Raw genomic sequence first — 25,775 nt, 5'->3', positions numbered from 1 at the left:
CTTCTGCGTGCTGTGGACTGTCTTCTGCGTGCTGTGGACTGTCTTCTGCGTGCTGTGGACTGTCTTCTGCGTGCTGTGGACTGTCTTCTGCGTGCTGTGGACTGTCTTCTGCGTGCTGTGGACTGTCTTCTGCGTGCTGTGGACTGTCTTCTGCGTGCTGTGGACTGTCTTCTGCGTGCTGTGGACTGTCTTCTGCGTGCTGTGGACTGTCTTCTGCGTGCTGTGGACTGTCTTCTGCGTGCTGTGGACTGTCTTCTGCGTGCTGTGGACTGTCTTCTGCGTGCTGTGGACTGTCTTCTGCGTGCTGTGGACTGTCTTCTGCGTGCTGTGGACTGTCTTCTGCGTGCTGTGGACTGTCTTCTGCGTGCTGTGGACTGTCTTCTGCGTGCTGTGGACTGTCTTCTGCGTGCTGTGGACTGTCTTCTGCGTGCTGTGGACTGTCTTCTGCGTGCTGTGGACTGTCTTCTGCGTGCTGTGGACTGTCTTCTGCGTGCTGTGGACTGTCTTCTGCGTGCTGTGGACTGTCTTCTGCGTGCTGTGGACTGTCTTCTGCGTGCTGTGGACTGTCTTCTGCGTGCTGTGGACTGTCTTCTGCGTGCTGTGGACTGTCTTCTGCGTGCTGTGGACTGTCTTCTGCGTGCTGTGGACTGTCTTCTGCGTGCTGTGGACTGTCTTCTGCGTGCTGTGGACTGTCTTCTGCGTGCTGTGGACTGTCTTCTGCGTGCTGTGGACTGTCTTCTGCGTGCTGTGGACTGTCTTCTGCGTGCTGTGGACTGTCTTCTGCGTGCTGTGGACTGTCTTCTGCGTGCTGTGGACTGTCTTCTGCGTGCTGTGGACTGTCTTCTGCGTGCTGTGGACTGTCTTCTGCGTGCTGTGGACTGTCTTCTGCGTGCTGTGGACTGTCTTCTGCGTGCTGTGGACTGTCTTCTGCGTGCTGTGGACTGTCTTCTGCGTGCTGTGGACTGTCTTCTGCGTGCTGTGGACTGTCTTCTGCGTGCTGTGGACTGTCTTCTGCGTGCTGTGGACTGTCTTCTGCGTGCTGTGGACTGTCTTCTGCGTGCCGTGGACTGTCTTCTGCGTGCCGTGGACTGTCTTCTGCGTGCCGTGGACTGTCTTCTGCGTGCCGTGGACTGTCTTCTGCGTGCCGTGGACTGTCTTCTGCGTGCCGTGGACTGTCTTCTGCGTGCCGTGGACTGTCTTCTGCGTGCGTGGACTGTCTTCTGCGTGCCGTGGACTGTCTTCTGCGTGCCGTGGACTGTCTTCTGCGTGCGTGGACTGTCTTCTGCGTGCCGTGGACTGTCTTCTGCGTGCCGTGGACTGTCTTCTGCGTGCCGTGGACTGTCTTCTGCGTGCCGTGGACTGTCTTCTGCGTGCCGTGGACTGTCTTCTGCGTGCCGTGGACTGTCTTCTGCGTGCCGTGGACTGTCTTCTGCGTGCCGTGGACTGTCTTCTGCGTGCCGTGGACTGTCTTCTGCGTGCCGTGGACTGTCTTCTGCGTGCCGTGGACTGTCTTCTGCGTGCCGTGGACTGTCTTCTGCGTGCCGTGGACTGTCTTCTGCGTGCCGTGGACTGTCTTCTGCGTGCCGTGGACTGTCTTCTGCGTGCCGTGGACTGTCTTCTGCGTGCCGTGGACTGTCTTCTGCGTGCCGTGGACTGTCTTCTGCGTGCCGTGGACTGTCTTCTGCGTGCCGTGGACTGTCTTCTGCGTGCCGTGGACTGTCTTCTGCGTGCCGTGGACTGTCTTCTGCGTGCCGTGGACTGTCTTCTGCGTGCCGTGGACTGTCTTCTGCGTGCCGTGGACTGTCTTCTGCGTGCCGTGGACTGTCTTCTGCGTGCCGTGGACTGTCTTCTGCGTGCCGTGGACTGTCTTCTGCGTGCCGTGGACTGTCTTCTGCGTGCCGTGGACTGTCTTCTGCGTGCCGTGGACTGTCTCTGCGTGCCGTGGACTGTCTTCTGCGTGCCGTGGACTGTCTTCTGCGTGCCGTGGACTGTCTTCTGCGTGCCGTGGACTGTCTTCTGCGTGCCGTGGACTGTCTTCTGCGTGCCGTGGACTGTCTTCGCGTGCCGTGGACTGTCTCTGCGTGCCGTGACTGTCTTCGCGTGCCGTGGACTGTCTTCTGCGTGCCGTGGACTGTCTTCTGCGTGCCGTGGACTGTCTTCTGCGTGCCGTGGACTGTCTTCTGCGTGCCGTGGACTGTCTTCTGCGTGCCGTGGACTGTCTTCTGCGTGCCGTGGACTGTCTTCTGCGTGCCGTGGACTGTCTTCTGCGTGCCGTGGACTGTCTTCTGCGTGCCGTGGACTGTCTTCTGCGTGCCGTGGACTGTCTTCTGCGTGCCGTGGACTGTCTTCTGCGTGCCGTGGACTGTCTTCTGCGTGCCGTGGACTGTCTTCTGCGTGCCGTGGACTGTCTTCTGCGTGCCGTGGACTGTCTTCTGCGTGCCGTGGACTGTCTTCTGCGTGCCGTGGACTGTCTTCTGCGTGCCGTGGACTGTCTTCTGCGTGCCGTGGACTGTCTTCTGCGTGCCGTGGACTGTCTTCTGCGTGCCGTGGACTGTCTTCTGCGTGCCGTGGACTGTCTTCTGCGTGCCGTGGACTGTCTTCTGCGTGCCGTGGACTGTCTTCTGCGTGCCGTGGACTGTCTTCTGCGTGCCGTGGACTGTCTTCTGCGTGCCGTGGACTGTCTTCTGCGTGCCGTGGACTGTCTTCTGCGTGCCGTGGACTGTCTTCTGCGTGCCGTGGACTGTCTTCTGCGTGCCGTGGACTGTCTTCTGCGTGCCGTGGACTGTCTTCTGCGTGCCGTGGACTGTCTTCTGCGTGCCGTGGACTGTCTTCTGCGTGCCGTGGACTGTCTTCTGCGTGCCGTGGACTGTCTTCTGCGTGCCGTGGACTGTCTTCTGCGTGCCGTGGACTGTCTTCTGCGTGCTGTGGACTGTCTTCTGCGTGCCTGTGGACTGTCTTCTGCGTGCTGTGGACTGTCTTCTGCGTGCTGTGGACTGTCTTCTGCGTGCTGTGGACTGTCTTCTGCGTGCTGTGGACTGTCTTCTGCGTGCTGTGGACTGTCTTCTGCGTGCTGTGGACTGTCTTCTGCGTGCTGTGGACTGTCTTCTGCGTGCTGTGGACTGTCTTCTGCGTGCTGTGGACTGTCTTCTGCGTGCTGTGGACTGTCTTCTGCGTGCTGTGGACTGTCTTCTGCGTGCTGTGGACTGTCTTCTGCGTGCTGTGGACTGTCTTCTGCGTGCTGTGGACTGTCTTCTGCGTGCTGTGGACTGTCTTCTGCGTGCTGTGGACTGTCTTCTGCGTGCTGTGGACTGTCTTCTGCGTGCTGTGGACTGTCTTCTGCGTGCTGTGGACTGTCTTCTGCGTGCTGTGGACTGTCTTCTGCGTGCTGTGGACTGTCTTCTGCGTGCTGTGGACTGGCTTCTGCGTGCTGTGGACTGGCTTCTGCGTGCTGTGGACTGGCTTCTGCGTGCTGTGGACTGGCTTCTGCGTGCTGTGGACTGGCTTCTGCGTGCTGTGGACTGGCTTCTGCGTGCTGTGGACTGGCTTCTGCGTGCTGTGGACTGGCTTCTGCGTGCTGTGGACTGGCTTCTGCGTGCTGTGGACTGGCTTCTGCGTGCTGTGGACTGGCTTCTGCGTGCTGTGGACTGGCTTCTGCGTGCTGTGGACTGGCTTCTGCGTGCTGTGGACTGGCTTCTGCGTGCTGTGGACTGGCTTCTGCGTGCTGTGGACTGGCTTCTGCGTGCTGTGGACTGGCTTCTGCGTGCTGTGGACTGGCTTCTGCGTGCTGTGGACTGGCTTCTGCGTGCTGTGGACTGGCTTCTGCGTGCTGTGGACTGGCTTCTGCGTGCTGTGGACTGGCTTCTGCGTGCTGTGGACTGGCTTCTGCGTGCTGTGGACTGGCTTCTGCGTGCTGTGGACTGGCTTCTGCGTGCTGTGGACTGGCTTCTGCGTGCTGTGGACTGGCTTCTGCGTGCTGTGGACTGGCTTCTGCGTGCTGTGGACTGGCTTCTGCGTGCTGTGGACTGGCGTCTGCGTGCTGTGGACTGGCTTCTGCGTGCCGTGGACTGGCTTCTGCGTGCCGTGGACTGTCTTCTGCGTGCGTGGACTGTCTTCTGCGTGCCGTGGACTGTCTTCTGCGTGCCGTGGACTGTCTTCTGCGTGCCGTGGACTGTCTTCTGCGTGCCGTGGACTGTCTTCTGCGTGCCGTGGACTGTCTTCTGCGTGCCGTGGACTGTCTTCTGCGTGCCGTGGACTGTCTTCTGCGTGCCGTGGACTGTCTTCTGCGTGCCGTGGACTGTCTTCTGCGTGCCGTGGACTGTCTTCTGCGTGCCGTGGACTGTCTTCTGCGTGCCGTGGACTGTCTTCTGCGTGCCGTGGACTGTCTTCTGCGTGCCGTGGACTGTCTTCTGCGTGCCGTGGACTGTCTTCTGCGTGCCGTGGACTGTCTTCTGCGTGCCGTGGACTGTCTTCTGCGTGCCGTGGACTGTCTTCTGCGTGCCGTGGACTGTCTTCTGCGTGCCGTGGACTGTCTTCTGCGTGCCGTGGACTGTCTTCTGCGTGCCGTGGACTGTCTTCTGCGTGCCGTGGACTGTCTTCTGCGTGCCGTGGACTGTCTTCTGCGTGCCGTGGACTGTCTTCTGCGTGCCGTGGACTGTCTTCTGCGTGCCGTGGACTGTCTTCTGCGTGCCGTGGACTGTCTTCTGCGTGCCGTGGACTGTCTTCTGCGTGCCGTGGACTGTCTTCTGCGTGCCGTGGACTGTCTTCTGCGTGCCGTGGACTGTCTTCTGCGTGCCGTGGACTGTCTTCTGCGTGCCGTGGACTGTCTTCTGCGTGCCGTGGACTGTCTTCTGCGTGCCGTGGACTGTCTTCTGCGTGCCGTGGACTGTCTTCTGCGTGCCGTGGACTGTCTTCTGCGTGCCGTGGACTGTCTTCTGCGTGCCGTGGACTGTCTTCTGCGTGCCGTGGACTGTCTTCTGCGTGCCGTGGACTGTCTTCTGCGTGCCGTGGACTGTCTTCTGCGTGCCGTGGACTGTCTTCTGCGTGCCTGTGGACTGTCTTCTGCGTGCTGTGGACTGGCTTCTGCGTGCCTGTGGACTGGCTTCTGCGTGCTGTGGACTGGCTTCTGCGTGCTGTGGACTGGCTTCTGCGTGCTGTGGACTGGCTTCTGCGTGCTGTGGACTGGCTTCTGCGTGCTGTGGACTGGCTTCTGCGTGCTGTGGACTGGCTTCTGCGTGCTGTGGACTGGCTTCTGCGTGCTGTGGACTGGCTTCTGCGTGCTGTGGACTGGCTTCTGCGTGCTGTGGACTGGCTTCTGCGTGCTGTGGACTGGCTTCTGCGTGCTGTGGACTGGCTTCTGCGTGCTGTGGACTGGCTTCTGCGTGCTGTGGACTGGCTTCTGCGTGCTGTGGACTGGCTTCTGCGTGCTGTGGACTGGCTTCTGCGTGCTGTGGACTGGCTTCTGCGTGCTGTGGACTGGCTTCTGCGTGCTGTGGACTGGCGTCTGCGTGCTGTGGACTGGCGTCTGCGTGCTGTGGACTGGCTTCTGCGTGCTGTGGACTGGCTTCTGCGTGCTGTGGACTGGCGTCTGCGTGCTGTGGACTGGCGTCTGCGTGCTGTGGACTGGCGTCTGCGTGCTGTGGACTGGCTTCTGCGTGCTGTGGACTGGCGTCTGCGTGCTGTGGACTGGCGTCTGCGTGCTGTGGACTGGCGTCTGCGTGCTGTGGACTGGCTTCTGCGTGCTGTGGACTGGCTTCTGCGTGCTGTGGACTGGCGTCTGCGTGCTGTGGACTGGCGTCTGCGTGCTGTGGACTGGCGTCTGCGTGCTGTGGACTGGCTTCTGCGTGCTGGTGGACTGGCGTCTGCGTGCCGTGGACTGGCGTCTGCGTGCCGTGGACTGGCGTCTGCGTGCCGTGGACTGGCGTCTGCGTGCTGTGGACTGGCGTCTGCGTGCTGTGGACTGGCGTCTGCGTGCCGTGGACTGTCTTCTGCGTGCCGTGGACTGTCTTCTGCGTGCCGTGGACTGTCTTCTGCGTGCCGTGGACTGTCTTCTGCGTGCCGTGGACTGTCTTCTGCGTGCCGTGGACTGTCTTCTGCGTGCCGTGGACTGTCTTCTGCGTGCCGTGGACTGTCTTCTGCGTGCCGTGGACTGTCTTCTGCGTGCCGTGGACTGTCTTCTGCGTGCCGTGGACTGTCTTCTGCGTGCCGTGGACTGTCTTCTGCGTGCCGTGGACTGTCTTCTGCGTGCCGTGGACTGTCTTCTGCGTGCCGTGGACTGTCTTCTGCGTGCCGTGGACTGTCTTCTGCGTGCCGTGGACTGTCTTCTGCGTGCCGTGGACTGTCTTCTGCGTGCCGTGGACTGTCTTCTGCGTGCCGTGGACTGTCTTCTGCGTGCCGTGGACTGTCTTCTGCGTGCCGTGGACTGTCTTCTGCGTGCCGTGGACTGTCTTCTGCGTGCCGTGGACTGTCTTCTGCGTGCCGTGGACTGTCTTCTGCGTGCCGTGGACTGTCTTCTGCGTGCCGTGGACTGTCTTCTGCGTGCCGTGGACTGTCTTCTGCGTGCCGTGGACTGTCTTCTGCGTGCCGTGGACTGTCTTCTGCGTGCCGTGGACTGTCTTCTGCGTGCCGTGGACTGTCTTCTGCGTGCCGTGGACTGTCTTCTGCGTGCCGTGGACTGTCTTCTGCGTGCCGTGGACTGTCTTCTGCGTGCCGTGGACTGTCTTCTGCGTGCCGTGGACTGTCTTCTGCGTGCCGTGGACTGTCTTCTGCGTGCCGTGGACTGTCTCTGCGTGCCGTGGACTGTCTCTGCGTGCCGTGGACTGTCCTCTGCGTGCCGTGGACTGTCCTCTGCGTGCCGTGGACTGTCCTCTGCTGCCGTGGACTGTCTCTGCGTGCCGTGGACTGTCCTCTGCGTGCCGTGGACTGTCCTCTGCGTGCCGTGGACTGTCTTCTGCGTGCTGTGGACTGTCTTCTGCGTGCCGTGGACTGTCTTCTGCGTGCTGTGGACTGTCTTCTGCGTGCTGTGGACTGTCCTCTGCGTGCTGTGGACTGTCCTCTGCGTGCTGTGGACTGTCCTCTGCGTGCTGTGGACTGTCCTCTGCCTGCTGTGGACTGTCTTCTGCGTGCTGTGGACTGTCTTCTGCGTGCTGTGGACTGTCCTCTGCGTGCTGTGGACTGTCCTCTGCGTGCTGTGGACTGTCCTCTGCGTGCTGTGGACTGTCCTCTGCGTGCTGTGGACTGTCCTCTGCGTGCTGTGGACTGTCCTCTGCGTGCTGTGGACTGTCCTCTGCGTGCTGTGGACTGTCCTCTGCGTGCTGTGGACTGTCCTCTGCGTGCTGTGGACTCTTTCTGCGTGCTGTGGACTCTTTTCTGCGTGCTGTGGACTCTTTTCTGCGTGCTGTGGACTCTTTCTGCGTGCTGTGGACTCTTTTCTGCGTGCTGTGGACTCTTTTCTGCGTGCTGTGGACTGTCTTCTGCGTGCTGTGGACTGTCTTCTGCGTGCTGTGGACTGTCTTCTGCGTGCTGTGGACTGTCTTCTGCGTGCTGTGGACTGTCTTCTGCGTGCTGTGGACTGTCTTCTGCGTGCTGTGGACTGTCTTCTGCGTGCTGTGGACTGTCTTCTGCGTGCTGTGGACTGTCTTCTGCGTGCTGTGGACTGTCTTCTGCGTGCTGTGGACTGTCTTCTGCGTGCTGTGGACTGTCTTCTGCGTGCTGTGGACTGTCTTCTGCGTGCTGTGGACTGTCTTCTGCGTGCTGTGGACTCTCTTCTGCGTGCTGTGGACTCTCTTCTGCGTGCTGTGGACTCTCTTCTGCGTGCTGTGGACTCTCTTCTGCGTGCTGTGGACTCTCTTCTGCGTGCTGTGGACTCTCTTCTGCGTGCTGTGGACTCTCTTCTGCGTGCTGTGGACTCTCTTCTGCGTGCTGTGGACTGTCTTCTGCGTGCTGTGGACTGTCTTCTGCGTGCTGTGGACTCTCTTCTGCGTGCTGTGGACTGTCTTCTGCGTGCTGTGGACTGTCTTCTGCGTGCTGTGGACTCTCTTCTGCGTGCTGTGGACTCTCTTCTGCGTGCTGTGGACTCTCTTCTGCGTGCTGTGGACTCTCTTCTGCGTGCTGTGGACTCTCTTCTGCGTGCTGTGGACTCTCTTCTGCGTGCTGTGGACTGCTCTTCTGCGTGCTGTGGACTGTCTTCTGCGTGCTGTGGACTGTCTTCTGCGTGCTGTGGACTGTCTTCTGCGTGCTGTGGACTGTCTTCTGCGTGCTGTGGACTGTCTTCTGCGTGCTGTGGACTGTCTTCTGCGTGCTGTGGACTGTCTTCTGCGTGCTGTGGACTGTCTTCTGCGTGCTGTGGACTGTCTTCTGCGTGCTGTGGACTGTCTTCTGCGTGCTGTGGACTGTCTTCTGCGTGCTGTGGACTGTCTTCTGCGTGCTGTGGACTGTCTTCTGCGTGCTGTGGACTGTCTTCTGCGTGCTGTGGACTGTCTTCTGCGTGCTGTGGACTGTCTTCTGCGTGCTGTGGACTGTCTTCTGCGTGCTGTGGACTGGCTTCTGCGTGCTGTGGACTGGCTTCTGCGTGCTGTGGACTGGCTTCTGCGTGCTGTGGACTGGCTTCTGCGTGCTGTGGACTGGCTTCTGCGTGCTGTGGACTGGCTTCTGCGTGCTGTGGACTGGCTTCTGCGTGCTGTGGACTGGCTTCTGCGTGCTGTGGACTGGCTTCTGCGTGCTGTGGACTGGCTTCTGCGTGCTGTGGACTGGCTTCTGCGTGCTGTGGACTGGCTTCTGCGTGCTGTGGACTGGCTTCTGCGTGCTGTGGACTGGCTTCTGCGTGCTGTGGACTGGCGTCTGCGTGCTGTGGACTGGCGTCTGCGTGCTGTGGACTGGCTTCTGCGTGCTGTGGACTGGCTTCTGCGTGCTGTGGACTGGCTTCTGCGTGCTGTGGACTGGCTTCTGCGTGCTGTGGACTGGCGTCTGCGTGCTGTGGACTGGCTTCTGCGTGCTGTGGACTGGCTTCTGCGTGCTGTGGACTGGCTTCTGCGTGCTGTGGACTGGCGTCTGCGTGCTGTGGACTGGCGTCTGCGTGCTGTGGACTGGCTTCTGCGTGCTGTGGACTGGCTTCTGCGTGCTGTGGACTGGCTTCTGCGTGCTGTGGACTGGCTTGTGCGTGCTGTGGACTGGCTTCTGCGTGCTGTGGACTGGCTTGTGCGTGCTGTGGACTGGCTTCCGCGTGCTGTGGACTGGCTTCAGCGTGCTGTGGACTGGCTTCCGCGTGCTGTGGACTGGCTTCCGCGTGCTGTGGACTGGCTTCCGCGTGCTGTGGACTGGCTTCCGCGTGCTGTGGACTGGCTTCCGCGTGCTGTGGACTGGCTTCCGCGTGCTGTGGACTGGCTTCCGCGTGCTGTGGACTGGCTTCCGCGTGCTGTGGACTGGCTTCCGCGTGCTGTGGACTGGCTTCCGCGTGCTGTGGACTGGCTTCCGCGTGCTGTGGACTGGCTTCCGCGTGCTGTGGACTGGCTTCCGCGTGCTGTGGACTGGCTTCCGCGTGCTGTGGACTGGCTTCCGCGTGCTGTGGACTGGCTTCCGCGTGCTGTGGACTGGCTTCCGCGTGCTGTGGACTGGCTTCCGCGTGCTGTGGACTGGCTTCCGCGTGCTGTGGACTGGCTTCCGCGTGCTGTGGACTGGCTTCCGCGTGCTGTGGACTGGCTTCCGCGTGCTGTGGACTGGCTTCCGCGTGCTGTGGACTGGCTTCCGCGTGCTGTGGACTGGCTTCCGCGTGCTGTGGACTGGCTTCCGCGTGCTGTGGACTGGCTTCCGCGTGCTGTGGACTGGCTTCCGCGTGCTGTGGACCTGGCTTCCGCGTGCTGTGGACCTGGCTTCCGCGTGCTGAGGACCTGGCTTCCGCGTGCTGAGGACCTGGCTTCCGCGTGCTGAGGACCTGGCTTCCGCGTGCTGAGGACCTGGATTCCGCGTGCTGAGGACCTGGATTCCGCGTGCTGAGGACCTGGCTTCCGCGTGCTGAGGACCTGGATTCCGCGTGCTGAGGACCTGGCTTCCGCGTGCTGAGGACCTGGATTCCGCGTGCTGAGGACCTGGCTTCCGCGTGCTGAGGACCTGGATTCCGCGTGCTGAGGACCTGGCTTCCGCGTGCTGAGGACCTGGCTTCCGCGTGCTGAGGACCTGGCTTCCGCGTGCTGAGGACCTGGCTTCCGCGTGCTGAGGACCTGGCTTCCGCGTGCTGAGGACCTGGCTTCCGCGTGCTGAGGACCTGGCTTCCGCGTGCTGAGGACCTGGCTTCCGCGTGCTGAGGACCTGGCTTCCGCGTGCTGAGGACCTGGCTTCCGCGTGCTGAGGACCTGGCTTCCGCGTGCTGAGGACCTGGCTTCCGCGTGCTGAGGACCTGGCTTCCGCGTGCTGAGGACCTGGCTTCCGCGTGCTGAGGACTTGGCTTCCGCGTGCTGAGGACCTGGCTTCCGCGTGCTGAGGACCTGGCTTCCGCGTGCTGAGGTCCTGCCTTCCGCTTGCTGAGGACCTGGCTTCCGCGTGCTGAGGACCTGGCTTCCGCGTGCTGAGGTCCTGGCTTCCGCGTGCTGAGGACCTGCCTTCCGCTTGCTGAGGACCTGGCTTCCGCGTGCTGAGGACCTGGCTTCCGCGTGCTGAGGTCCTGGCTTCCGCGTGCTGAGGTCCTGGCTTCCGCGTGCTGAGGACCTGCCTTCCGCTTGCTGAGGACCTGGCTTCCGCGTGGTGAGGACCTGGCTTCCGCGTGCTGAGGACCTGGCTTCCGCGTGCTGAGGACCTGGCTTCCGCGTGCTGAGGACCTGGCTTCCGCGTGCTGTGGACATTGTTTCTGCGTGCTGTGGACATTTGTCTCTCCGAGCTGTGGATCTTGCTCCTGCATGCTGTGGACCACACTCTTACGAACTCTGGACCTCGCTCCTCCGAGTTGTGGAACTCTCTCCTCCGAGTTGTGGAACTCTCCTGCCAGCTGTGGTCCTAGCTCTTGTGAGCTTTAGACCTGGCTTGTGCGTGTCTGTACCTGGCTTGTGCATGTCTGTTCCTTGCTTCTGCATGCTTCGGTCCTGTTTCCTGCATGCTGCTGTCCTGTCGTGTGTGTGTGTGTGTGTGTGTGTGTGTGTGTGTGTGTGTGTGTGTGTGTGTGTGTGTTTGCGTGTTTGCTTGCGCTGCGATCGTGGTGTCTGTGTGTTGTACTGTGGTCCTGGGCCATGTGTGCGTTGTGGTCCTGGGCCTTGTGTGAGCTGCAGTCCAGGGCCATGTGCACGTTGCAATGCTAGCGTGTGGGTGCTGCGTTCCTGGCCCATGTGGGTTCTGCGCTCCATGCCCGTGTGTGAGCGCTGCGTTCCCGGCCCATGTGTGTGCGTAGCGCTCCCTGCCCGTGTGTGCGTGCTGCGTTCCCGGCCCGTGTGTGCGCGCTGCGTTCCCAGGCCGTGTGTGCGCGCTGCGTTCCCGGCCTGCGTGTGCGCGCTGCGTTCCCGGCATATGTGTGCGCGTTGCGTTCCCGGCCCGTGTGTGTGCTGCGTTCCCTGCCCGTGTGTGCGCGCTGCGTTCCCCGCCCATGTGTGCGCGCTGCGTTCCCGGCCCGTGTGTGTGCACTGGGTTCCCGGCCCTTGTGTGCGCGCTGCATTCCCTGCCCGTGTGTGCACGCTGCGTTCCCGGCCCGTGTGTGCGCGCTGCGTTCCCGGCCCGTGTGTGCGCGCTGCGTTCCCTGCCCGTGTGTGCGCGCTGAGTTCCCGGCCCGTGTGTGCGCGCTGTGTTCCCTGCCCGTGTGTGCGCGCTGCGTTCCCGGCCCGTGTGTGCTCGCTGCGTTCCCGGCCCGTGTGTGCGCGCTGCGTTCCCGGGCCGTGTGCGCGCGCTGCGTTCCCGGGCCGTGTGTGCGCGCTGTGTTCCCGGCCTGTGTGTGCGCGCTGCGTTCCCGGGCCGTGTGTGCGCGCTGCATTCCCGGCCCGTGTGTGCGCGCTCCGTTCCCGGCCCGTGTGTGCGCGCTGCGTTCCCTGCCCGTGTGTGCGCGCTGCGTTCCCGGCCCGTTGTGTGCATGTTGCGTTCCCGGCCCGTGTGTTGGCGCTGCGTTCCCGGCCCGTGTGTGAGCGCTGCGTTCCCTGCCCGTGTGTGCGCGCTGCGTTCCCGGCCCGTGTGTGCGTGCTGCGTTCCTGGCCCTTGTGTGCGCGCTGCGTTCCTGGCCCGTGTGTGCGCGCTGCGTTCCCGGCCCGTGTGTGCGCGCTGCGTTCCTGGCCCGTGTGTGCGTGCTGCGTTCCCTGCCCGTGTGTGCGCGCTGCGTTCCCTGCCCGTGTGTGCGCGCTGCGTTCCCGGGCCGTGTGCGCGCGCTGCGTTCCCGGGCCGTGTGTGCGCGCTGCGTTCCCGGGCCGTGTGTGCTCGCTGCGTTCCCGGCCCGTGTGTGCGCGCTGCGTTCCCGGGCCGTGTGCGCGCGCTGTGTTCCCGGCCTGTGTGTGTGCGCTGCGTTCCCGGGCCGTGTGTGCGCGCTGCATTCCCGGCCCGTGTGTGCGCGCTCCGTTCCCGGCCCGTGTGTGCGCGCTGCGTTCCCTGCCCGTGTGTGCGCGCTGCGTTCCCGGCCCGTTGTGTGCATGTTGCGTTCCCGGCCCGTGTGTTGGCGCTGCGTTCCCGGCCCGTGTGTGAGCGCTGCGTTCCCTGCCCGTGTGTGCGCGCTGCGTTCCCGGCCCGTGTGTGCGTGCTGCGTTCCTGGCCCTTGTGTGCGCGCTGCGTTCCTGGCCCGTGTGTGCGCGCTGCGTTCCCGGCCCGTGTGTGCGCGCTGCGTTCCCGGCCCGTGTGTGCGTGCTGCGTTCCCTGCCCGTGTGTGCGCGCTGCGTTCCCTGCCCGTGTGTGCGCGCTGCGTTCCCTGCCCGTGTGTGCGCGCTGCGTTCCCGGCCCGTGTGTGCGTGCTGCGTTCCCTGCCCGTGTGTGCGCGCTGCGTTCCCGGCCCGTGTGTGCACGCTGTTTTCCCGGCCCGTATGTGCGCGCTGTTTTCCCGGCCCGTGCGTGCGCTGCTTTCCCGGCCTGTTTGTGCGCACTGTGTTGGGGCGCTGCTTTTCCGGCCCTGGCCCGTGCAGGCGCTGCTGCCCAAGGTCATCTGGGCCGCTGTCTTGTGGCCCCCATATCCTGTGGCCCATGCTTTATTTGGCTTGGTGACTTTGTGGCGGCTTTGGCTTTTTTGCTGTTAGCCGTGTCCCGTGTATCTGCATGCTGCGTGATGGTATTGGCCATGCTGTCGTTGGCCATGCTGTCGTTGGCCATGCTGTCGTTGGCCATGTTGTCGTTGGCCATGGTGTTGCGGACCACGCTGCTCTGTGCCATGCTTCTGCGTTCTGGGTCATGCTGTGTTGGGCAATGCCGTATTGGGCCACATAGCGCTTTGGGCTGTGGGCTGTGAGCCATGCTGCTGTGTGTTGTGTTGGCCATGCCACACCACTGTGTGCCTTGGGGCAATGCCGCACCACTGTGCGCCATGTGGAAAATCTGTGACACTGTGTGCCTTGGGGCAATGCTGCACCTCTGTGCGCCATGGGACCTGCTGCTACACATTGCTGTTGTACACCTGGCTCTTGTTCAGCAAAGGTTACTGTGCGTTTTAGCCTTGGCTGGTGTGTCCTTGCTGCTGGCTGATGTGTGCTGTGTCAGCCGGCTGCTGTGCAGTGTTGGTTGCAGGCCACCATCTGTTACGTGGGTTGTATGAAAATTCAGTTTTGTAAACCTGGAATTATTGTGTTCCAGATGATTGGAGATGTGTGCTTTTGCGATATGTACGGTACGAGGTAAGATGCTATTGAACCTGGGGCTGTGTTTCCAGCTGCAGCTGCTTGGTTGCGTGTGAGTTTGGAGCAGTTATATTGTTCCGTTGATGGATGGTTGATGTGGTTCTCCATATTGTAGAAATTGGTTTACATCCCTCAAACTTTGCTTGATTATGTTGACGTTTTTTTTAGATGTAACATGTTCTGTCAGTCTTTCAGTTTGAGGTTGCTTTGCAGTGTATTTTGTGATGCTATTATAGTCATTTTTATATTTTCTCTTGTTTTTTTCGTAGATGTCAAACTTCTTTTCGCAGAACATCTTGAAAATGTCAAGGCGTTAACTGGAAGCGGGTAAGGGACAATGCTTCAGGGTTTGGATACAAAGACTTGGGTGGAGGAAATGGTGGGAGGGGATTGAGGGAGGGGATTGTGGGATGGAGGGAGGGTGAGAGGGTGAGAAGGGCAGCTGTGTGTCTGGCTGTCTGGCCTGATGGATTGTGCTGCCAGGACTAGCAAGCAGCCATTCTTGGTTTGTTATCCTCGTATTTCCTGCCTTGCCAGCTATCTAATTTTTAATGCGGTAAAAGGTGATTGGAGTTGGAATAACTTCAATGAATACGCATGTAACTTTTTCCTGGTATTTTTTCCTGCATTAACGAACCACTTTTATTTAGCAAGAAGTCTCTGGAAGTTGCATGTATTGTTTTCCTATTTTTGCATTAAAGAAAAGTCTTTGAAGGAAACAATAAATGCTTGTTTGCATTCCATCACGTTGTTTGGGACATGTCCCTGTGATTGTATGCAGACACCAAACTTTGGCTGCCTGGTGGAGGAAGTGGGAGTACTGACTGTGCACTGTCTGGATGGTCGAAGATCTGCTGCTTGAGGTCCAGGAAGACTACGTCATTGATCAACCAGAGCCCATTTCTTCACATTCCGAACTCCATTTCAAGGTAATTGGATCATCAGAAAATGTACGTTTTCAGTGTATTGCAATTCAAGGAGAATGCACATTGAGAGAGTACTAATGGTCCAACTCCATTATGATGTGTTGTTGCCTTTACTATGTTTTATGGAAGTTGTAATGGAATCTGAGTCATTACTTTTGTATTTTCGTGAATACTAGCTGGTGGGTGATCCTTTGGTGGAAACCAGGCCATCATTTGTGGCGTTTGCCTTCGTGGATCCACAGACTTGCGATGTTGCGATTGTGCCATCGTTCACTCGTTAACCGCAACAGGCACTAATTCTGTCTTTGCCAGGATGCTCCAGATATGATGACTATGCTGGTTGTTGTTTTGTAGTAGATGTTGTTGTTTTACCTATTTTGACATTTAAGAATCTGTTCTCGGTGTGACTTGTCATGTATATTATTTTTGAGCCGTTGGTCACATGAGCTTGTTATCGTCGTTCAGAGCAGCATTTGTCTTTCAGATATTTAGTAAGGTCTATCAGCCTGGTGTTGGGCTAGCGGCTCGGGTGCCGGCTTAGGATCCCAGGATCCTGGGTTCGAATCCCGGTCGATCGCTGAATTAACGCCAGGGGGGTTGACTCAGCCTGTCATCCTTCCGAGGTCGGCTAATTGAGTACCAGTTCACTGGTAATTCCCTGCTTGTCATAAAAGGCGACAAAAAGGGTTGGCGGCAGGAAGGGCATCCGGCCGTAAAACATTGCTTCAAAAAGGGGACCAAAAAACAACAACAACCACGGTCCCCGAAAAAGGCCAACCCCCGCTTTGCGGGGAAAAATGGCCTCTAAAGGTGGTTTTTTTTTTATCAGGCATTTACGTAAATGTCTTTACAGCGAATGATGATGAAGATTAATTAAAGGCAAAACCAATATCGTTTATGATAGAAAGTGGATCCGGCCCACGAAACGACGACGCGTACAATTGAGATCGAAGGTTAAGCCATCACCGCTCCATGCATTATCCTGTCCTTTTTGATATTTTTGCCGAGCATCTCATGTAATAAAAAGATGGAAGTGATTCTGGGCCAAACGCATCGGAGGTTGAGATTCTCCTGGGTGTATAATAGGTTATCCATTGGGAATGAACCGTTTCATATTGCTAGCTTTGCATGTAAATTTGGTCCATGGTCTCCTTACTGTTCCCTCATAATCCCAGCTTTGCATTTATTCTGTGCGCTGATAACGCTGATGTAGTGGATGGTGAGTGGAAGGGACATTGATGAATGGTGGCTGTAAGATCACCACCATGGACTACCAAACGAACGGCTCTGGGGCTTCATACCTGTGAACGTATCCGATTGGCTTTGTGGTCTCGTTTGGGGGGTCTCTTTTTCAATGTCGGAGGTCGTTATGCGCTAGTAGAGGGTAGCCCATGAAATGATCGTTTTCCTTTTTCCAATCACGATTGTAAATCCCATGATGTTGCGGGCCACCTCTCAACGCCGGTAGATTATTCGTCCGTCGTTTCAATGTTGCTGTGATTGATTGAGTGAAATATTCTTTCTTAAGGTGTGTTGGCGTGGCCAGCAGGATACTCTACCAAATGGTACAAATGGTGTGCACGCCATTACCTGGGCATACCTGGGCAGTGGGCATGCATCATAACAAATGCTGCTCGATGCTAATTCGAATTGTATGATTGCAGATAACTTTACTGACTTGCTCAGAGGTTTATGATAGGCCTTCACTTGGAGGAAATTGTACACCATATTAACTGGCTTATTTCAGGCCACTGTAGGACAAATCCCTCCCTCATTTGGTGGGTGGGGTTTGGCCCAGGGCTGGGAGGCAGTTCACACTTGAAGAGCTTTGTTGTTGCATAATATTTTGAATGCTTTCAGTCCAGCATTTGGTCACAGGAGGCAGCCATTTGTTTGCCCCATCACTCCTGTGGCATATCCACACCACAATAATTCAATCAATCAGTTTATGTACTTATTTTCACTGTGGGGTAGAGGTGTTGGGGGGGGGGGGGGCAGTGGGACAGGAATAGCGACATCTCCAGGACGGTTTTTTTCTAGTCGACAAACACCGACAAGAACCTTCAGTTTCTGCCAAGACACTTACGCCTTACGCAGATGTCAAAATCGTTGCACATGTATACAATCACCCATACATACCCATCTACCTACCAGTCCTGCCTGCCATATCCATGTACCCCTCTAACCCCAATGCGTCTTGGTAATGTCCATGTACCCCTCTAACCCCAATGCGTCTTGGTAATGTCCATGTACCCCTCTATCCCAAATGCGTCTTGGCACTTCGTTAAGGAGTTTATAATACAGACATTAATAGTTTGTCACTTTCTATTTATTCACTTTATTTGAAATGTCTTTTTTAATGGTTTTTCTAACAGTTCTTGGGAAAGACTGAGGAGATGAAATTATTAGGCTTCCCGTGAGATTCCCACTGGAAGCCTATTGTTCTTGTAAGGATTATTATGCTCACACATTTTGTGGAGATGATTCCGAAGAAACCGTAATAGCTGGCTCTACGGAACATTAACTCGTAGGTACCGATGTAACTTGGTGCATCATAAATGTTGTCTTTGCAATTTTGATTTACATTGGCTCTCAATTTACATTACTCTCACACTCAAATCCCTGGTGTTGGGCTAGCGGCTAGGGTGCCGGCTTAGGATCCAAGGATCCTGGGTTCGAATCCCGGTCGATCGCCGAATTAACGCCAGGGGGGTTGACTCAGCCTGTCGTCCTTCCGAGGTCGGCTAATTGAGTACCAGTTCACAGGTAATTCCCTGTTTGTCGTTAAAGGCGGCAAAAATGGTTGGCGTCAGGAAGGGCATCCGGCCGTAAAACATTGCTTCAAAAAGGGGACCAAAAAACAACAACAACCACGGTTCCCGAAAAAGGCCAACCCTCGCTTTGCGGGGAAAAATGGCCTCTAAAGGTGGTTATTTTTTAAATATATTGGCTGCCATTGCCTATGACGTCGTAAACATCTTCTCCAGATCCGCTGAACAGATCAATATGAAATTTCATAGGTATGATCCACTCCCCATGAGGAAAAACGTTTCTTAACTATGACATCAGTCACGTGGTATGGTGGCCATTTTGGATTTAAGTGAAAAAATTGAAAATCTATATCTCCAGAACCGCTTAACTGATCCAAACCAAAGTTTACAGATATGACCAACTACCCATGAGTACGTTTTGTTTAAAATGATGATGTCATCGATCACATGGTATGGCGGTCATTTTGTCTGGAAGCCTATCATCACTGCTTGCAGTTTTAGTTTTGATTTTTAAATTTATCAGAAAACCAGCTGACTACATCATGGTGATAAAAGCAGTTCATATTACAAATAGTTTAGATACCGTCGTCATCGTCATCCTGAATTTGTCTTAATTTCATTAAAAAATTGTCAAATGAGGCGTATGTGGGGAAGGTGGTGGGGAAACATTTTCCTTTTCTTTTTATTATTTCCTGCAATTGGAACGGCAAATCCGTGTACCGCAACACTCACAGATCAATATTGAATCATGTCGGCCCTTCAGGGAGCACCTTTGAACATTTACACAGGATGATTGTCAATACAGCATATTTGAATGAAGACGTTTCCAACTTTAATTTTTCCTTCTTTATATCCCCTCTTCCCTCCCCCCTCCCACACCCCTCTCACACATTTCTTCCCACTCTTTCTAGTCCCCTGTCCTCTGTTTCCTATTCTCCTTACTCTTCTTCTTCATCTTCTTCTTCTTCGGCCCTGCCCTAATCATTCCCACCTTATTATGGGGTCGTCCAGGACGATGGTTCTGGCCCGTGTTTCACCAACTGCCTGGCCAGGCCTGATTTTCAATTGAAGGTGACAAGAATTTGGAATTTGTTCTGTGTGCCAGTGATAACTCGCCTGCTGTTTCTTCCCTCAATTCTACCATAGTGTTTCTATCCCTCAGTTAGTATTGAAACAAATTAAAATCTTCTCTGATTCCTCCCTCCCACTACTCTTTACTCGCCCGTCCGAATGGCTACAGCTTGTTGCGTCTGTCAGCTTGCTGGAGCAATTTTATTTATTTATATTTGAACAACTTTCAATGAGAAAGTGCATCAAATGATATTAGATTGGTAAAACAAAAGTACTTCTTTCATTGTTAATGAGTTCATGATTCATTTGCGTTTCCTCCTCCTTCCAATTTCCTCTCCATCACACCAATCATCAACACACACACACTCACACTCACACACACTCGCACACTCGCACACTCTCACACTCACACACTCACACACTTACACACTTACACACTCTCACACACACACACTCACACACTTACACACTCTCACACACACACACACACTTCATTTTGACAGGTGAAGAGGAAACTGTCAAGTGCTTGTTTGCCACAGCTTGTGTTACCATTCTCAGTCTGGGTTTTTTGGGGGGGGTTTTTAGGGGAGGGATAAGGGGGGGGGGGGGGTGTTGAGAAAAGCCACACGTTATTTGTTCAAATGGGGGGGGGGGGGGGGAGGGGGAGGATGGGAGCAGTGTGAGAAAAAACATAATTCTATGGTGGAGGGAAGGTGAGGTTGGTGGAAGAAAAGAAGCCATACATTTTTGGTTTTGGGGAGTGGGGGAAGGGGTGAGAAAACCACACGTTCTTTGGTAGGGTTAGGGGAGGGGGTTGAAAACTATATGCCCATAGGTGGGGGGGTGGGGGGGGGTGTAGTCAAATCGTCTTCCTGGGGAGGGAAGGAAAGCCACAGATTTTTGGTTTGGAAGGAGTGGAAAAGCAGTATGTTCATTGGTGGGGGTTGGTGTGGGACAAATGCCATCCGTCTTTTGGTGTGCGGGGGAGTGTGGGACAAAAGTCATGTTCTTTGTTGTCATTTTAATGGTGTCTTTTTGGATAAGTTTTTTTCCAAGTCCCACAGATGAAGGCCAAAGGCATTATGTTTTTGGGTTGTCCGTCCGCTGTCCGTCCGACTGTCCGTTATCAGTTTTTTGTTACCACGATAACTTGTGACTGAAGAGATTTAAACCACACTTCGCACAAGTTAAGTATGGACTATAATACAAAGATGAACTGATTGCATTTTGGGTTCATCAGGTCAAAGGTCATGTGCACTTTAAAATCATTTTGCATATCATAACTTGAGTTCAAAGCATCTGATGTTGTCTCTCTCATGCTTATCTCTCTGTTCTCCCTCGTGTGACCTTTAATTGAGATCAAACGTAACAGTGGGTTGACATCTAAAATGTGCGGATGCATATCCATCTTTGCTTCAAGACGGACTCGGGTCTACATATGTGTTGCTCACTAATTGTCTTCTCACGATCCGCACTTGAAAGACATACATGATTCGAATCACATATGTAGAGATCTCAAGGCGCGAGTGTAAATAATCCAAATTCGGTTTATTTATCGCACGCGTTGACCTACCAACAGCTAAGCTGAGATGAGATTTAAGCTTCATTTTAATTGAAAAAGACTGCCTCTAATGAAGCGTGCCAATTCGTTCTGCGCTTCATTGTTTATTTGATCTTAATTGGTTTTGTTTATATTATGATAGTGTTTTAATTGGACCACTGACGGTGGCTTTTGGCCATGGACATACGTTAGCGGTGTTTTGCCACCTTTAATCCTTTGGGAGGACTTGCGATGAGATTTAAAGAATTGATGAACACTTGTTTTTTGTGCTGAAAATTCGCTGAACTGAAGATAAAATTTCATTTGTTTCGATTGGTCCTCGGAAATCTCTTCTTATCCCTCAATTACGTAACAAGTGCTGTTTATTATGCACGATTTATCACCATACATGTGAGGAATAGCAAGCAGGCAGGTGGACCACAGGTTGACCGCTTTGACTGTCTGCTTACAATGCCTTCAAAAAGTATTCACACCCTTTGACATTCTTCACCTTTGTTGTGTTACAGCCTGAATTTAAAATGGATTAAATTGTGATTTCCTGTTACTGATCTACACATAATACTCCATAATGTCTGAAAAAGTGGCATTTTAAATTTTTTTACAAAATTATTCAAAGTGAAAATCTGAAATATCTTGAGTCAATAGGTATTCAATCCCTTTGTGATGGCACTCAAAATTGAGCTCAGGTGCATCATATTTCCTTTGATCATCCTTGGGATGTCTCCACAACTTGATTGGAGTCGACCTGTGGCAAATTCAATTGATTAGACATGTTTTTTTTTGTTTTTTTTGTATACTGAATCGAGGCTCGTGAAAGAGCTAACATTTACTTCACAAACAAATCAACCAGACAAACAAAATATATAAAAAGAGGGAGCGGAAGACAAGATGGGGAGAGAAGGGGAAGCACACAAACACTTGAGAGCACACAACATTTGAGAGCAGGGAGATGTGTGGGAGGGAGAGGGCTTGGGGGAAGGAGGCGTGGGAAGGGGGGGGGGGGGGGGTGGGAGAAGTATAAAACACAAGGACTTCCAGGACAGAAGTTGGTATTTCAAAAAAGTGGAATTGGGGTGAAATTAGCAGGGGTAGAAAAGATCAAGGTTTTGGATGGGGGAAAATAAGAGATAGTGGTGAACAGCTGTTTTAAAGACCTGGAGGGTGGAGTGGGATTGAAGAGAGTGAGGGAGATTTAGAAAGAAACACACCTTTCTATATGACGTCCCACACTTGACGATGCATGTCAAAGCAGAAATTCTATCATGCAGTCCAAGTAACTGTCCGTATAACTCCGAGATAGAATTGTGAAGAGGCATAGATCTGGGAAGGGTATAAAACAATTTCTAGTGTTGAAAGTTCCCAAGAGCGCAATGAGCTCCATCATTAGGAAATGGAAAGAATATGGATCTACCGAGACTCTGCCTAGAGCTGGCCGTCTGGCCAACCTGAGCAACTGGGCAAGAAGGAACTGGTCAGGGAGGTGACCAAGAACCCAATGACCATTCTGACAGAACGAGAGAGTTCCTTGGCTGAGACGGGAGAACTTGAAGGGCAACAGTCTCTGCAGCATATCACAAATAGAGGCTTTATGGGAGAGTGGACTGAGGAAAAGGCACAGGACGGCACACCTCGAGTTTGCAAAAAGGCACATGAAAGATAGAGGGCATGAGGCAAAGTATTCTGTGGTCTGATAAGATGAAAAATTTAACTCTTTGGCCTGAATGCAAAGTTCTGCATCTGGCCAAAACCTAGCACAGCTCATCACCCATCTGGCACCATCCCTACCGTGAAGCATGGTGGTGGCAGCATCATGCTATGGAGATGCTTTTCAGCAGCAGGGACTGGGAGACTTGTAAGGATACAGGGAACAATGAATGGAGCCAAATACAGGCAAATCCTTGAGGAGAACCCGTTTCAGAGTGCAAAAGACCTTTGACTGCAGTGAAGATTTGCATTCCAATAGGATAGTTACCCGAAGCATACAGCCAAATCAGCGCTGGAATGGCTTTATAACAAGAATGTGAAAGTCCCTGAGTGGCCCAGTCAAAGCCCAGACTTGAATCCAATTGAGAATCTGTGGGAAGACTTGAAGATTGCTGTTCATCGACGCTCCCCATCCAACTTGACAGAGCTTGAGGAAATATACAATGATGAATGGGAGAAACTCCCCAAATCCACATGTGCAAAGCTGATACAGACGTAGCCAAGAAGACTCGAAGCTGTAATCGCTGCCAAAGGCGCTTCTACAAAGTATTGACTCGGGGGGCTGAATACTTATGTAAAATAGATATTTCTGTATTTCATTTTTAATAAATTTGTAAAAACATGTGTTGCATGACAATGCATGGAAATAGCAGAGGGTGCAAGACCAGAAAGGAGGTGGTAGGAGACAGTGAGACCTGTCTGCAATGGGAAAGAGGCCTATAGACTTAGCTTCATCACAGGAGATGAAACTCATCTTAAAGGTCCTGGTTTCCAAGGCATCAAACTGAGCAAGTTATGAGGCAGGTATGCCAGGTCAGAGGGGTATGCAGTACTCCATCAAGCTCTCGTTGAAACCCTTGCAGGTGGACAGAAGTTTCGGTGCGCCCAGGAAGAACTTTGAATGACGGAGGATGCCTAGTCGGTGGCTTGCTTTGGAGGCCAACTTTGAAATGTGGTTTGCCCAAGAAAGATCATGGCTGACAGTGAGACCCAGGAGTTTGAATGACTGAACTTCCTCAATAGGATTGTTAAGAATGTAGATGGGATGGTTTGCCAGACGGTCTATTTGGAGAGGTTGAGTCTGAGATTTGTCTGGATTGAAAGATTTGTCAGGTATTACTGGTCTCTTGCTCGATAAATCCTTTATATTGTTATATAATCTGTTAATTGCTTTGTTTGCAGAGTCCGATTAGTGGAGAGGACCATTTATTATAACTTTTGAATTGAGGTATTGAATCTCAGTTATGTAATGGAGCCAATTAAGTGGGTAATAAACATGTACAGTGGTTTGCATGTGCACCAATGAAGCCTACACTCAAATCATGATGATCCTGTAAGTTTGCCTTGTAATCTCAACTCGATTTTGAAAAGTTTTAAATTGCTTTTCATTTGTGTAAAACAAGAGGGAGGGATGCGAGACATGGGTGAATGTATGGGTGTGAATTTATGAGAGCGAGACATGGGTAATGAACGTAGAGCAGCAACGAAGGCTGGAAAGGGTGGAAATGCGAATGGTTCGGTGGATGTGCGGAGTATCGTTGAGAGAGAGGAAGACAAATGATGAATTGCGAAAGATGATGGGAACAGAGCCTGTGATTGATGCTGTGAAGAGAAACAGGTTAAGATGGTTTGGTCAGGTGTTGAGGAAGGATGAAAGTGACTGGTTGAGAAGAGTGATGGAAATGAATGTAGAAGGAAGTAGAGGACGGGGAAGACCGAGAAAGACTTGGCTAAAGATGGTGGAAGAAGAAATGCGGGCAAGGGGCTTAACAAGGGGAGATGCAGAAAATAGGGCAAAATGGAGAAGATTGTCATGGGGACCGCAAGGCTAACCCCTGCTCTAGCAGGGAAAATGGCCTTAAAATGCATGTTGTTGTTGTTGTTGTTCTGTAAAACAAGAAGGGAATTCCAAGAAGTCTGTTTCTGATCTATGTGATGATTTTGTGCACATTTCTATTCGCTTGTTGCAATTGTTCATGATCAGGAATATTGCTTTGCTTGTGTTGGGGCGAAAATTGGCAGATATAATCAGAATAATGCCTCATGAAGTCTGAGGGAAGAGTTTTTCCCATTAAAAAAGTCTTTTATTTTGGAACCATTGGGAATAACGTGTGACACTGGCTGGAAATTATCCAGAAAAGGACCAACCAACATCTGTGCTGAGTTTTGCTGGTGCAGGACCGTTGGGATTACAACATTGTGACTCCCTCTCGTACGATCAACCACACGCTTTCAGCTCGTGTTCTTTGTTTTGCTGACCCTCCTTTCGCAGTACTTACCATTGGAATGGCACAATATAGTAGTCATCATGACGTTTTGGTGCACATCACAGCCCGACGGACCCTGTCTCCTGTCTGGATGTGGCTAATCCAAATTTCTAATTTGTTTTGGATGCCAAGAAAAAAATGGCCTGCTGCTTTTTTAAAGGCACCTTGGAATTTTTAATTTCAGCAATCAAAATTGGAACGCTGGCTTGTTTTTGGAATTTGGAAAGCTGGCAAATGGATTAATTATGTATTCAAAGATTTTCTGGGACCTTATACTGTCACTCAGAGGTGAAACAACAGGGACACTCACCTCGAAGGTGTGAGCCATCTTGTCATCTCGGCTTGAGTTTTGCATCCCGAAATCGTAAGAAAAACAAGTGCTTCACCTTGGAACATGAAGTTAAGTCAAGATCGATGTAATCAAATGGGCAACGTGAAAATTGCTTATATATGGGATTATATATGGAGTTATAAAAACAGAGAATATATGGGATTTTAACCTGGGTTGCCTGCATTATAAGCCAGGGTTTGGGATGGGAACACAAACAGTCCAGGTTTGGCCTGCTGTTGCCATCTGAATCTCTGGCTCATGATGCAGGATCAGTTTACGAGACTCGGTGGTGTAATGGTAAGAGAGTACGCATTGAGTCTCGGAGGTTGGCGGTTCAAACCCAACCTCGGCCAAGTCGTACCAAAGACTTTAACGAGAAAGCATCTCAAAATTTAGAGCCCGTCTGTCTCTGCTTTGTGTTAAAATTAATCTTGATGAAAACAACAGTGATTTTTATTTACTTTATTTATTTATTTATTATTATTATATATATATTTTAAATAATTGGTGTTCTTCATATTCTTATAATAAAGGTTTGTTGAAAATTTGATGACAAAAGGTCAAGTGGAAAGCAAAAAAACACAGGAGAGATTGCGCTGCATGCAGATTGTTTAATAAGGGATATTTGTATTTACTGTGACTTGTCAAATTTATTTTTCAAAATGTCAAATTTAACCTTTGACATTTTTAGCCAATTATTAATTGGTGTTCTCCATGATTGAATGAATGAATGATCGTTTTTTTAAGGCCATTTTTCCCCGCTAGAGCGGGGGTTAGCCTTGTGGGCCCCATGACGATCATGGTTCCCTGTTTGAGGCAATGTTTTTATGGCCGGATGCCCTTCCTGACGCCAACCCTTAGTCGCCTCTTACGATGCGCAGGGACACGGTGTACCTATTCTAAATCGGGGTATACACCGGGATCATTCATCCCAGTGTTAGGTGGTCCTCCCGGTAACTACCTGGTCTCGGTGACCTCCGGACCTTGGGAGGAACCCCGCCAGAAAGATATATGATTTATACGCTTTCGCAACACAATCAATATGAAAGACACAAACAATTCAAGTCAATAGGAAACCCCCACACCAAGGATCCGGATTAATGGATAATATATTCCCAATCAATCAACAATAATCAACCATCAATTAACAACATTACTAAGATGTAGACTCATCAACAATAGCTCTAAGATGGCCATCTTATACATTCCTCCCTTGAGCCCCACTCATGGCTCCCTCCATGGTCAATGTCTCTCACAATGTCTCTGTACTCCTGTAGTTCAATCTCCGCACGCGGGCAGTTGACCGGACCCTTCCTGACGTGCTTCCACCGTGCACGTCCCGTACCGGGAACGGCTGCTGCCACGGACACCT

General features: G+C 53.5%; 1 protein-coding gene across 7 annotated transcripts in view; it reads left to right on the top strand.

Moving 5' to 3' along the window:
• The window catches only part of ZMIZ1 (zinc finger MIZ-type containing 1), a 338,869-nt gene that overhangs the window by 8,012 nt on the left and 305,082 nt on the right, over positions 1–25,775 (top strand). For all 7 annotated transcript variants that reach the window (XM_078783821.1, XM_078783818.1, XM_078783816.1 and 4 more), the window contains exons 2-3: positions 14,042–14,099; positions 14,554–14,701. The gene's annotated coding sequence lies outside the window, so the exon portion shown is untranslated. The remainder of the gene's footprint in view (positions 1–14,041; positions 14,100–14,553; positions 14,702–25,775) is intronic.

The sequence above is a fragment of the Myxine glutinosa genome, chromosome 8, assembly GCF_964187855.1.
Source record: "Myxine glutinosa chromosome 8, kmMyxGlut1.1, whole genome shotgun sequence".
Taxonomy (NCBI): domain Eukaryota; kingdom Metazoa; phylum Chordata; class Myxini; order Myxiniformes; family Myxinidae; genus Myxine; species Myxine glutinosa.
The sequence above is the reverse complement of the archived record's forward strand: the minus strand, read 5'-3'. Positions and strand labels throughout refer to the sequence as shown.